Consider the following 12,519-nt stretch of genomic DNA (forward strand, 5'->3'; position numbering starts at 1 on the left):
CCAACCTTTGCCCATAGTATCGCAGGTCTGCCTCAGGTTCCAGAAGTTCTCATGGGTTTTCATGGATAAGCTAAGCACAGACTTGCTCAGTTAATGAGTCCCAGGTATTTCCGTACAAGATTCATTATATTTCCTTTAACCACTAAACTAATTATCCCCTCAAACAATGCATCAGGAATGCTCACCAATGATGCCTGCTCTGATGGCCTGTTTCTCCAGCTTGTACATCTGTGTCTTTCCCCTGTACTATTCCCTATCTATGGAACACTCTCCCAGTTCTGGTTTGCCAAGTCACTCACCTCTCTTCATCCAGATACGTAACTCCAGACACATTTCATCCATAATGCTCACAAGAAGTGAGTCAATTCCGACTACTATCAACCACCCCTATCTGTTTCCCCTCATTCTTCTAATCGAACCACCTAAATGTGCGCACGGCTGTTTTAACTCTCGTCTTTCCTCAATTCTATCCTCTCCCCACTTATTGCATCAGGTCTTCAATGAGTTTGTAATTTCTTTGAGACATGGGCAATGTTTTTTGTTTCTTCTCTGAGGTGCCTCGTATCCTTTTTGGATGCTAAAGAAAATAATGAGGAGAAAGAGGAAAATAAACTTCTTTTGCCATAATTTGTTTTGGATGAACCTATGTTGTCCACCTTAGAGCCTATGCTGCAAACACTTTTTATCGTACCGTAGGCACTTCATTGTTATCTCTTCCAGTCTTTGGTAAACTTAATGCCTGCTGCATGCCTCAGCTAGAGTCTTGGGCAACAAAAACAAGGACTTCTTCCCAGCTATACTGAGGAAACTATTTGCTGACATCTAGCAGCCAGACTGGGCAGGGTTAATGAGGATGTATGGTGGATTGCAATGTGAGGAATCTCCTCTACTGCAATCACAGTTACAATCTGTGGCAGATGGATTGCTCCATCTATAAAAAGCAACAATGAGTCCTGTGGCACCTTAAAGACTAACAGATGTATTGGAGCATAAACTTTCTTGGATGAATACCCACTTCGTCAGACGCACCACGAAAGCTTGTGCTCCAATACATCTGTTAGTCTTTTAGGTGCCACAGGACTCATTGTTACTTTTTACAGATCCAGAGTAACCTCTCTGATACTTGCTCCATCTATGTGACTGACAAGGCATATAGCCCAAAAGTGGGATGGGTGGATTGAAGGTGGGCCACGGGTACTATCCTTTATCTGCACTAGCTGCATCTAAAGGATAGCCCAGGGGGATGGTACTGGCTGCTCTGTTTGGAGAAGGATTGTTCCTGCATAAGGCACAGTCCCTTCTGGATTTCCTCCTGGGACAGGGTGCTGCTGCACTGCCTCTAGTGAAAGCCGATGGTCAAATTCTACAGTTTGGTCATGGGGAGCTGAAGGTGCTTAGTATCTCACAGGACCAGGTGCAAGGTTAATGGATTTATAGGAAAATACACAGTATGTGTTCTTAAAAACCAAAATGCAACAAGAAAGTGCTATTTCTGAATAGAATGTCTGACAAGATCCAGTTTCAGTTTTGGGGGCACTCCAGCCACCTTAAAATAAAGATATATTTTCCAATGTTAATCCTGGTGGGGAGAACATGTTATATTATTCTAGACTGACATGGAGTAGCCCACATTCAAACTGTGGAAAGATATAATAATAGATTAAAGATATGGAATGCATTACGTAGCTCATATTGGTAGAGCATCTGGGACTGACTGTAGACTTGCTTGGTTGCTAACTCCAATAAGTAAAAAGAAATCTTGATTCACTCAAATATCAGGTCACTTTGTCCCCTCTACAGAAGTGGGTGGAAATAAGATTGTGTTTGGTGTGTGTGGCTCCATTTTGTTTCCAGGAAAAAGGAAAATCTGATGACTCACACCAGTATAGAATAACAGGAACATTTCATTGCCCTGTTTACTTAGAATCTGATGCTGCTCACTGATTTCCATCTCCCTCTGGTATTTACAGAATGCTCCTCTCCATGATATCTACAGCCTTGTCCACACACGAAGGTGCGCTGATTTAGTTAAAGCCCCTGTGTAGACATGCTTTTTGTTTTAATCTTAAACTTTTTCCTAGTCGGTTTACGAAAAAACTGAAATAAGTATCCATATACAGCCTTTTGGACCAATACGTCAAGTTAAACTGTTGCAACTCTGCATGTACACGACCCCCTATATACTGATATAAATCAGGAATGACACTATTGAAGTCAGCTCAATTAAATTATAGTAAACGGAGAGGAGAATGAAGCCCTAAGAAGTCAATGGGAGCAGGACTGAGTCTCTAGTTGGGAGGTGTTCTTGGATTCTGGCCCACTTCAGTGTAACATATCTGTAGTAATAAAAATATTGAGAAGTGTTCACTGAGTTCTCTGTGTTATAATGAGATATTTTTAATGGGATATGTATTTCATTTGGAAAGAATTAACCTTCATTTCCCTTTTATTAGTTTGTTTTTCTCTCCTGCTTGTGACATTTTTGAATTTGCGATCGAGTTTGCGTTTACTCAGTTCAGGAATTTTTCTTAAAGAACTCATTGTCTCCTAAAGTCTGAAAGCTCAACAGCTTTGGATTGCATCATTTATGCAAAAAGAGTGTGCCATCTAGTGTCTACATCTGGCTACGGGGGACTAGTAAAACAGTACTGTACTAGTTTTGTCTCTGCCACTGACTAGGGGTATGAGTTGAGGCAAGTCATTCTTCTTCATGGGACAGTGCGAGACTTAATTAATGTTTGCAAAGTAACTTGAGATCTTGGGATGAAAGGCGCCATGTACAGTAAGTGCGAAGTGTTATTACTAAAGACATCTGATCTGGCCAGTGTAACGTGACATGACATGACAATGCAAATAGTCAAGAGACCTTCCCTCACCCACCAATGTGCTACTGCATAGTTACATCAGTTTGTTTTAGTCCTAGGTCATTTTGACTTAAATCTGTACTATGTCCTGAGTTTTTGTTGTGGTGATTTTTTTTAGGCTATTCAATTGTCCACATATGAGCCAAGTAGCTAGGGAAATTTGTCAGTGCCAACAGCATGTGCAGCAAAGGGGTGGGGGAAAGTATTGTCTCGCAACGGTGAGAAGGATTTTCTGGCATTTTCCCTTCTCAAATCACCTGTCTGTGTGTAATGATAGCACCTCTCATATGAGGAGCGCTGAGTGCTTAAAAAATACTAATCAACCCTAACTAATCTCAGGCAGGCTCACTAAGGCATTATCCCCATTTCACAGAGGAGGATACTACATAGCAAGGTGAATGAATTTACCCAATATCACACAGCTTGTCAATGGGAGAGCTGAGAATAAAAGTCAGGAGAGAATCCCAGCTCCCAGCCCTGTTTCCATTCCGCTACACCATTCTGCAGCTTCTGCAGATGGAGGAGCAGCTCCACATGTACAAATGCCTCTCTGGCTCCCAGGTGTTTCAGCTTGAAAGAACTTTTTTTCAAGGGTGAGGGAGGCAAATTGTTTCCAGTTACTGAGTAATTTATCCTTCTATATCAGTGTCAATTGGCTACTCCTACACAACTGTGTCAGTGACAGAGCTGGAGGTTTCATTCTCTACTCCCTCTATTGAGCAGAGAGTCACTATTGGATTCTTCACTTTCATATGACTAAGATGCTGGGTTGTGGGTTTTTGTTTTTTGTTTTGTTGTTGTTGGTTGACCTTAGACAGGCACCTATGGTTCAGAAGAGTAAGGGATGGTGAGTGGTGGGGTTGTCAGTCACCTTGTCAAGGAAAAGTCATTGCACCACAACATTTTGATGTCCCATCATGGTGCAACACAACATTACACATTGTTGTGTTGGATCCCAAAGATGTATCAGTACACCTGGAACCAAATCATGGCCCCTCCATCCTGGATACAATGGAGGATGGAAACTCCAGAAACTCCTTCCCTCTTGCAAGTCCTTTGATAGTTGCCTGCACTCTTTGGCTGTGATTCTTGGATCCCCCTGAACTCTGTTTTCCACAGAGAAAAAGTGGCTTTGTTGTATCATCATCATCATCATCATCATCATCATCATCATCATCATCATCATCATCAACAGAACTCTGAACTGTTGAGGTTTACCCATTACTAGTTAAATCACAATATGTGTGTCTGTATCTTTCCTACCCTATGGTCTAAAATTCACCTAGAGTACATTCAATTACCTATTTCTGCTTTAAATCCTCAGCATTAATAATTAATGGTGCATGAAACCATTTGCCAGGCTGTGGCATTGTTTGCATTACCAGTGGTGGTTTACAGGTAATTGCCGTGCTATCATTTTCAGTGGGCAACCTTTGGATAGCTTCCTGTCGGTGGTTTTATATATAGTGTGTGGAAAAGTTGGATAAAACTGTTGAAGAAAAATAAGCTCCATTCAAAATATAGGCTACCAGAGAAAATTTTACTTTTAATCTTTCAACAGTTATGTTTAGACTGAAATCGCAAAGACAACTGCGTGGTGTTAGTAGCAGGTTAGTAACACTTATTATTAGAAAAATAGGCTACACGTGTGTTTACTAAGGGCAAAATCTTCTTCCCCGTACAAAGCCCAAGTAGAAGGGCTGTGCTGCTCTGGTGAGTAACAAAGGATCAGCGAGACAGAAGCCTTGTTGGAGCCCATACAGTGCTAGCAAAGATGTACCTCAGCTACTGCACCTTTTGCCACACAGTGAGGAGTAGGTGCTTGATTGGTGGTTCCCTGTAATCCTCATGTCCACCTCACCCACTGCTCTCTGGCAGCACAGAGAGCACCATGGAGCTCAACTCAATCTCTGCATAAGCTACTTGTATCTTCTCTGCACAACACAACAGTATTCAGGGTGTCCTGGGGTCCTGGCAGGAGCCAGAAGAGTTGGCCTAGATGTTTGGCATGAGAGTGATACAAAAAGCAAAGTTGGGTTAGTGAAGGTGTTGGATTAAAATTAATTTAAAGAGAATGTCACATAGTTTACATTATTAAAGTTAATATATTATTAGTTTTACATTATTAGGGTGCACAAATTATGGATTGCAAGTACTATAAGAGTACCTATTGCTACTGTCTTGGCTAGATGACAAGCCATAGATAATGATACTTCTAGAGAGTACGTCCATTGTGGACTCTGAGAACAAGCTGTGAAACCAGTGCATGCTACTTGTGGACCACTAAATTTAAACTCCTCTTTAGATAAACTTGGGGGTTAATCAGAAGATCATATTTTTTTCCCAAGATATTCAGGCTTATTGTATATTTAGTGATAATTTTCATATCTATATTTAGTACCTATCTTTCTATTTATGGAAGGTGGCTACTGCTGATTTATCAGTATGTGTTAATCATCGCCTCAAAGTGTGTTTCTTTGACTATGCAAGATCACCTTGGCTCTCTAAAATACTGTAGATTTAAGTGCGCCTCCCTTGTCTTTTGAATAAATCCATAATCAGTGCTGACCTTGATACAGGCAGTGTTATTGTTAGAAGCAGAGTGCATTCCGTTTCTATTGGTCTCTGCATTTTACTTGTGACAACAAATGGTCTGTGGACAATTAAGGACATAGCCATTTACTGCTAGAGTAATGCAGCCTGCTGCTAGACTCCTTTGAATATCCTCAGCAGTGGAATTCACTGGCCACCAAAAGGCATGCACAATGCATCCACTGGAGAGCTATAGCAGTGGGCATGCAGCTAGGAACTGTGCGAGGCATTGCCTGGGAAGTGAATTGCAGTGTCTCCTTGAGCCATCTACCCTGTCTCTTGCCAGCATCTTAATAGTCCTTTTTGAGGCCATAGTTACCAATTGATAGAACCTGAATAACTGGTTTAGAAAATCTTGCTGTACTGAGAACTTATATTTGCATGGACAGCCTCTGTTGCCTACCTAGTCTTGAAAATAAAACCGCTCGGTGTTCTATCCAAAACTTGGATGTCAGGAAGAGATGCTGTCTTGGCTGGATATACACCTATGTATCTTCAGTGTTGTCACTTTTCAACTGCGGTGGAGTCCACAATACATTAAGAAGTCATAAAACTGCACTTCAGCCGGACTTCTAAGGCAGCAGGTGATGGTACATTCAGGGCAGGTCTAGGCTTGAAATGCTGCAGCTGCACCAGTGCATCTGCACTGCTTGTAGTGCTTCCCTTAACTATCAGTGTAGTTAATCCACTTCTGGGCGAGGCACTAGCATGGTCTGTACTGGGAGTTAGGTTGATATAATTGCGTCACTGAGGGGTGTGGATTTTTCACATCCCTGAATGATGTAGTTATACTGATATAAGTCTGTAATGTAGACCTGGTCTCAATTCATCCATTTGGCAGCCTTATTTTTCAGTGGAATTAATGTTGAAATCAGCATATCTGAATATTGGCTATCTTGGGAACATACACTTCTAAAATCTCTCCAGTTGGAAGTGCTGACAGATGTTGCCTGGGAATCAGGTCTTGTGAAAATGTGTGGTGCCTGACAGACTGCTAGGGAGCAGCTGCCAGTGTCATTGACTGGACCATTTGGATGGTTCCACCATGCTCACTGTTATTTTTAGTGAATTTAGAGTTCATGAAAGTCTGTCAGCTTGACCCCTTCTACATCCTCCGTTTATCCACAGAGCAGATAAAGCTGTGGAAGTTATCTCATTTCACCCAGCCATTGCACTTCAAGCCTGGCCTGGATGGAGCAGCTCTAGTTACAAGAGTAGAGACAAGGTCCGAGAGACTTTATTTGTCTCTTTCTTATAAAGGCATAAATTAGAAATATATTTACTGAAGTCAATGGGCCTAGTTCTCTTCTCATGCTGGTGTAAACCAGGAATATCTCAGCTGGAATTAACGGAGTTATACCAGTTTGACAGCTGTGTAACACACTGTTGCCAGTTCTCATGATTTTTATTGCAAGTCTTGTTTAAAGAGCCATCTCCTGGAATCATGTGTTTAACATGAGAATCTCCACTTTCATTTGTGAAAAAAAAAACAAAAAAACCGCAAGCTTCTTGCCCTTGTGGTTGTAGAAAAAAGCTTGAAATCAAGAACCAAGTATATTTTGAAAAGTCAGAAACTAGAGCTGGACGAACTTTATTGGTCAAATAGTAAATTATTCCCCCTTCCTTCCCCCAAAATGAAGTTTTGGGATGACTGAAACTATTCATGAATTTGGGGCAAATTCGGCAAGTAGTTTCAGACGAATAAAACATGAAAAAGTTAGAAAAAGTTAAAATGATTCAGTTTGACACTTGAAATGAAAGTTTTACATTTCATTTTGAAATGATGTAGTGCTTCAAAATATATAGGTACATAAAAGGTAAAAATATACCCAAAAACAAAATGAAAGAAAAAATATTTTTAATCAAACAAAACATTTTGACCCAAAATGATTATTATTTTTTTTTTAAATTTGGGTAAGACCCCCCCAAAAATTATGATTTTGGTAGATTTTGAACCAAATTATTTGTGGATGTTTTGGCTCTGCCACCAAACTGAAAAATCAATTATTCTCTCAGCTCTGTCAAAAACCCAAAGACAAATAAACCCCACCAAATTTACATGTTAAGTCTCATGGTTTTAAAGGCAATCTCATGATTTTGGGGCCTGACTCATTATTTTAGGATGGATGGGGTTGGCAGTCCTGATGTGCCTTGACTAAATGGAGTTTTATCTGATTCTCACTGATACAAGTGAGCAGAGAATCAGGCCTTCATGACCATTCCACATGTAATGAGAAAGTCCACATGTCACTTGGAATCTACATATCCTGTAGCTCAAGCATAGTCAGGAACTGTCTGACTCTACTACACTGCTGGAGCACACACAACTTCAACTTTTTATAAATGATGAAAGTAAAAAACAAATCCCCCCAAAACAAACCTTTCCCCATCACCTGGGTCTTGTGTAGGTACATTTTAACCCCATTTTATAAATGAAACTTCTACAGCTACTCTACCGATATTTCAGCCTATTCAATGGAACAGTGCGTGTATTTATTATGGTATTCGGTTACTTTATGCATACTGGTTCCAGATTTAACAGTTGTGGATATTGGCAGTCTTTGTCCAAGAGATCTCCTCTTATTCATTCATTCCATCCTTTTTGTTTGTCTTTAATAAAATATATCAAAGCCACCATAGTTCTCACATAACCTATATAGACATGATTTCAGCATAGTGTTATCCAGTTAAAAATGGACAACAGATTACTTGGAATGTGAAAAATCATGTTTTTGATTATAAACGAGCAAGAAATTGATTTAAATTTTTCTAAGGTTGATGCTTTTGTGTGTGTGTGTGTGTGTGTGTGTGTGTGTGTGTGTGTGTGTGTGTGTGTGTTAAATATACTCATTTAGCAAGGGTTTCTGAAGGGAGAGAGGCAAGTATTGATGCCAACAAACTATCTGAGAAATAGTGATTAATAAAAAACATATAAAATCTCTCAACGATTCTTAGATGCAAGGCAAGGAGGAAATAGTCTTTGAGAAATGGCAACAAAATGCAGCTTAGGCTTTAAGAGCAACATGTTAAAGATCACAATTAAAACAAGGAGCATAAGATGACTTAAAGAGAGCTAAATGCATTCATAGTGGGATGAGACCCAGAGTACACCCTTTCTTCTTGTTTGGGTCACTCTTCAAAACCAACGTCATGTCCATGAGAAGCAAATTTATAATCCACCAGATAAATAAAGCCATGAGTATTGCCCCGACCTATTTGTGTGAGCAAAGTCATTCATATGGATAAGTGCTTGTGAAGTGCCTGCTATTCTGGCTGACACGGGAACTGAATTGAGGGCCTGCAGAGATAAAAGCCTGAGTTGCTACAACTTGAACTAAGGTCCAATGACTTTTCAGCTATGGCTATAACAGAAATTTATCCACTGAGTTTCAGGCACTTATAAGATATATGCCCCAGCAGGCTATATTTGCCTAAAACCCCAATCCTGCAATCTAACAGAAGTGAACTAGGTTCTGCATGAGTGCAGGGACCCAGCCAGGCAGATCAAATTGCAGGACCAGATCCTAGACTTTGATCCTGCAAACATTTAAAGCTTGTCTACACAGGAAAATTTACTGGCATAGTTATACAGGAATAAATTATTATACAGGTATGAAGAATAACTCCTTGTTATTCTGGAATAAATTACTCCACTTCCAAAGTGGAGTCACATGCCTAATTTTGCTCATATGAATCATCCTACTTATGTCAATAAGGCTAGTCACTGGAGTAAAGTTATGCACGTGCTTAAGCTTTTGCAGGATCAGGGCCTTAAATTGTATTTCTTCAGGGTAGGGATTGTCTTTTGGGTATTGTACTGTTGGTGCTAACCAATAGGTAGGACAAGAGAAGGGAAAACAATATTCACCAAATTTCTTTGACAAATTTCCCAATGTTTCTTGGAAAAAAATATTTTTGAATTATTTTGTCCAGCTATCAAACTGGGCTGATAATTTGAATCCATTTGCAGATATTTTATGATTAATTTTACAATATATTTCTATGTTATTTGACAGATCTCTCTTTTAATTATTTGTCCAAGACTATGAAGGACATGGACTCCCGCACTGGATAGTGTTGAACATTCCAACCTTTTGTCTGCCCAGAATTGCCAAGGACAGCGCTGTGTAAGAAAACTGTGCCTTGTTTTTTCGCCAGCCAATAATGCTAGTGCCTCAGTGAACAAAACATGGTTGAGGCTGCAGCTGAGTGAATGATTTATAATCTATTACTCTCTCTCTGTGTTCTAGTTAATCAAAAGAACCTAAGTAGGTTCAGAAGTTCCATTCACATAAACACTTCAAATTTAGATGCTTCTCAATCCTGCTCTCATATGGAAAACTGGGCAGGAAATTACATAAAATCAAGCTTTTGTGCAAAAACTTCTTATGCTTCTTGCTTCCACTGATGCTGATCATACCAGCTCAGCCTTTTTTTGTGGTTCTACATAAAAAAAATTGTTTTTGATAGTGAAATTTTGATTTGTTTGTTATCATGTTCATCTCGCCCTTGCCCGAACTTGTTAGACTGTCCTTCGACTTGATCCAGCTCTTATTGACTTTAACAGAAGTCAAGCCTCTCATAGTCGTAGATGCTTGAGGGAGAACTGTGCTCAGATTATTTTACCTTTTCCAGACCCAAAGAAATTTAATTTCCTTTAATATGAAGAGAAATGCCAGTGGTGGTGGGGATGGCATATGTAATGTACATTGTTGACATCAAATATCATCAGTAAATAGAGGCTAGTCTAAGTCCTAATGTTAAGATCTAGATCCAGACTTTCCACGTGCTCTGCAGAATACTCAGATCCAAGTTAGCCTTTCCTGAAATGAACAGGAGAATCCAAGCAGTGTGAATGCTCTGAGCACATTTTGTATGTCTGTCAATCACATGGCTCGATCAGATACTCTAGCAATATGGCTATTACAAAACATAGTAGTCAAATGGTAACACTGGTATGACAAAACATTTCATGAGTCTAGGAGATAAGACTAAGCTGACCATGGTCAGATCTAGAGGTTTTCCTGCTCTAGGCAAATCAGAAAATGCCTTTCCCCCTATCCAACAGGACTTTTGGGGGAAGGTGAGGGTACACTCCTGAGGAGTGAAAGGAGCTTCTCTGTTGCTTTGACTTGCAGGCTGAGTTAATGTGTTCCTGTATGGGTATGTCCGGATAGTAATCATTGTTTTATTGTAAGTTTAATTACTTGTCACAGAGCTGTGCATATGGACCTCACAGTTATGGAATGTTTTATTACCCTGTTCTGCCTACACTGGTTTCAATAGGAGTTGCTGGGTACTCTGCACTTTTTTAAATAATTTAAGTACTCCAATATAGAGTTAAAGTTTCTAATGTTAAGCACACATTTCTGAAAATCTTGGCCAAAATGAAGACAAATGCTGCCCCTATAAGCTTATAAGAAAAAGGATAAAATGGACCACCAGAGGAAGAGGTTTGGACGATTTTATATTTATGTTTAGTGTGGTTCACTTCTTGTTGGTACCATGGAAGAAGTGGTCTTTGGGAGGTACTTGATTGCAGGGATGATGGTGGCTTGGCAAACTGGAAGGAGACTGTGTCTTATTAGTTAAATTGTATACACAGGAAAAATGCTTAGCTCAACAATCATTATTATGGTAATGCTCAAAAGCTTCAACAAAGAAGGGGGCCAATTGCACTGGGCAAACAGATAATTAGACAGTCCCTGTCTGGAGACAAGCAATTATGTTAAGTCTAAAACCTAGTTGAGCATATGTTTCTCTAGTGCAGAGAAATGTCAGAGAAGATGCCTAGGAAAACAGTAACTCTACAGCCAATAAAGACTTCTCGTGGGCCACGTTTTAAAATAGAATGAGTATTAATGGAAAAGGGTGAAATCATGATTTTTATCTGTGTTGTCATTTGCTAGCTTGTTCTAAATGTTGGCATGTCAAGTTAACTCATGGGATTTTTTTAAAGCTTTCTGCTAAGGCTAAAGGGTTGGTCTTCTGATGATTCATGAGTGGGATGCCTGCTCTGATAGAAAAGAAGTGCTACATCTTTTCATCTAGGAGATGAGTTATATTCCTGTCACTGCTAATGATGTGCCCTGGCAACAGTCATCTAATGTCTCACATCTGTTTCCCCAGCTGTAAAATGGGAGTAAAGATACTTAACTACCTTTTATAAAGTGCTTTGAGATCTACAGATGAAAAGTGCTATACAGCTTCTAAGTATTAGTACTAAACGATCATCAGCTTTTTCCTAGGCAGGGATGGATAAACCAGGTTGGACTGGATCGTATCTCAACACTTTCTTCAAATCCAACCTGAACATGCATTTTCTTTTATGTTTGAATATATCTGCCCTACTGCCTGTTACTATCTATGGTACTTACATTGTCCCCATAACTGTTACATCTGAGCACCTCACAAGCTCCCCCTCTGAGGTAGGGCAGTACAATTATGCTCATGTCATGGATGGTGAACTGAGGCACTGAGAGGTTAAGTGACTTGCTCAAGGTCACACACGTGGTGGATCAGGAAATTATACTCAGATCTCCTGAGTTCCAGTTTATCACCATTACTCATAAACTAGTTCAGAGTGATATAAAGACCTCCCTTTCAGTGACATAAACAGCCTTCTCCCTGGATTCTTGCTTCTCATCTCCATGCCCTGCATTTGCTTATCTGAAGTGGTCCTCCCAAACCTTTTGAGGCTTCTCTGTGACTGTTTCTAATACCTACAGAAAGAGTAGTTAAGAAGTAAATTGGAGTTTTACAAGTGAATGTAAAAAGAGCAAGTCACATTAAGTACCCCAAGGTGTCAAAGTTATAATAACTCAGTTGGAAAAAAAAAGGCAAACTGGGAGGTATTCATATTTTTTTATTGGGAAAACTTTACAAAAGTAGTTCAGGCAAGACTTTGATAGCTATACTAGTCCTTGCAAGCTGACTAAGAGAGTATCTACATCATTGTAAATTGCATGGCATTAGTTTCCATCTAGTCCCATAAAATAGTAATTTGTAATCCACCTCATCTTGTTACTGTCACCCAAAAATCAGAGAGCCAAAGCCTGGGAAC

Source organism: Gopherus evgoodei, chromosome 2 (assembly GCF_007399415.2).
Source record: "Gopherus evgoodei ecotype Sinaloan lineage chromosome 2, rGopEvg1_v1.p, whole genome shotgun sequence".
Lineage (NCBI taxonomy): Eukaryota > Metazoa > Chordata > Testudines > Testudinidae > Gopherus > Gopherus evgoodei.